The sequence below is a fragment of the Pteropus vampyrus genome, unplaced genomic scaffold, assembly GCF_000151845.1.
Source record: "Pteropus vampyrus isolate Shadow unplaced genomic scaffold, Pvam_2.0 Scaffold486, whole genome shotgun sequence".
In the NCBI taxonomy this organism is placed as follows: Eukaryota; Metazoa; Chordata; class Mammalia; order Chiroptera; family Pteropodidae; genus Pteropus; species Pteropus vampyrus.
The window spans coordinates 733,497-735,625 of NW_011889267.1; positions in this window are offsets into that span (position 1 = coordinate 733,497).

Genomic DNA, 2,129 nt, shown 5'->3' on the forward strand with positions numbered 1-2,129 from the left:
TTTTTTTATCATCATTGATTGCGTTCTTTGATACAACAGCGACACTTTGAATTCAAAATAACTTACCTTTATTCCAACTAACCTTCATGGCTTTGCATGTTTTCGTCCCTGCCTAGAATGTCCCCTTACTTTCCTCTGTTTGGATGATCCCTATGCATCCTCTAAGACTCAGCTCTGTTGTATCTTCCTCCACTCTGAGCTAAGATAGCCTTTCCCCTGTATTTCTAGAGTATTCTCTGCATGTATCTCTACTATGACATTATAATCCTCTGATTACTTTGAAAACAGACCATCTTGTTAGTCCTTGTTTTCTCAGTGCTGAGTACAGTATTTGGCTCACAGATGTCTATTGAACTAACAAATGTTATATTTAGCTAAACATTTTGATGATGATTAAGCATATGTATAATGTTTTACAAGTTAGGCATTTATTATCTCATCCTCCAAGCTTTATTAAGGAATGATTGACAAATAAAAATTGTATGTAATTTAGATTGTACGATGTGAAATTTTAGGTGTACAATGTGATGATTCAATATATGTATACATTGTGACATTATTACCACAGTCAAGTTAATTAACATATCCATCACTTCACATAGTGTGTGTGTGTGTGTGTGTGTGTGTGTGTGTGGTTAGAACACTTAAGATCTACTCTCTTAGCAAACTTCAAGTATACAATACAGTATTATTAACTATAATCACCATGCTGTACATTAGTTCTCCAGAAATTATTCATAATTTACGTATAACTGAAAGTTTATACTCTTTGACCAACAGCCCCCCTCCCTCCCCATTTCCCCTACCTCCCAGGGCTTGGCAACCACTGTATTACTCTCTGGTTCAATAAATTCAACTTTTTTATATTCCATATATAAGTGAGATTATAAAACATTTGTCTTTCTGTGTCTGGCTTATTTTATTTAGCATAATGTCCTCCAGGTTCTTCCATGTTTTTGCAAATGGCATAATTTCCTTCTTATAGCTGAATAATATTCCATTGTGTGTGTGTATATCACATTTTCTTTATCCTTTCATCCATCAATGGACACTTAGATTGTTTCCATATTGGCTATTGTGAATAATGAAACATAGGAGTGCAGATATCTCTTCGAGACACTGATTTCATTTCCTTTGACTATCTATGCAGAAGTGGGATTGCTGGATCATATGATAGTTTAATTTTTTTTTGAGAAACCGTCATACCATTTCCTATAATGGCTGTACCAATTTATATTCCCACCAACAGTGTACAGGGATTCCCTTTTCTCCTCATCCTCACCAACACTTATCTCTTGTCTTTTTTATAATAACCATCCTAACAGGTGTGAAGTAATATTTCACTGTGGTTTCAATTTGTATTTCCCTGGTGATTAGTGATCTTGAGCACCTTTCATGTACCTGTAGGCCATTTGTATGTCTTTTTGAAAAAATGTCTATTTGGGTTCCTTTTCCATTTTTTTCAAGTTATTTTTATTATGCATTCATTCATTCATTTTGCTATTTGTATGAGTCCTTTGTATATTTTGGATATTAACCCCTTATCAGATATATGGCTTGCAAATATTTTCTCCCATTCCATAATTTGTCTTTTTATTTTGTTAATAGTTTCCTTTGTTATACAGAAACTTTTTAGTTTGACATAGTCCCACTTGTTGTTTTACCTTTTGTTGCCTGTGCTTTTGATGTCATATCCAAAAAATCCCTGCCAAGACCAATGTCAAAGAGCTTTTCTCTTATATTTTCTTCTAGGAGTTTTTTGGTTTCAAGTTTTACATTTAAATCTTTAATCCATTTTGAGTTATTTTTTTGTGTATGGAGTAAGATAAGGTCCAATTTTATTCTTTTGCATGTGGATATCTAATTTTCTCAAAACTATTTAATGAAAAGACTATCCTTTTCCCATTGTGTATTCTTGGTGTCCTTGTCAAGGATTAGTTGATCATATATGCATGATTTCATTTTTGACCTATTTTTTTCCATTGATATATGTGTCTATTTTTAATAAGACTGTACTGTTTTGGTAATTATAGCTTTATAATATAGTTTGAAGGCAGGAGATGTTATGCCTCCAACTTTGTTCTTCTTTCTCAAAATTGCTTTGATTATTCAAGATCTTTTCTGGTTCC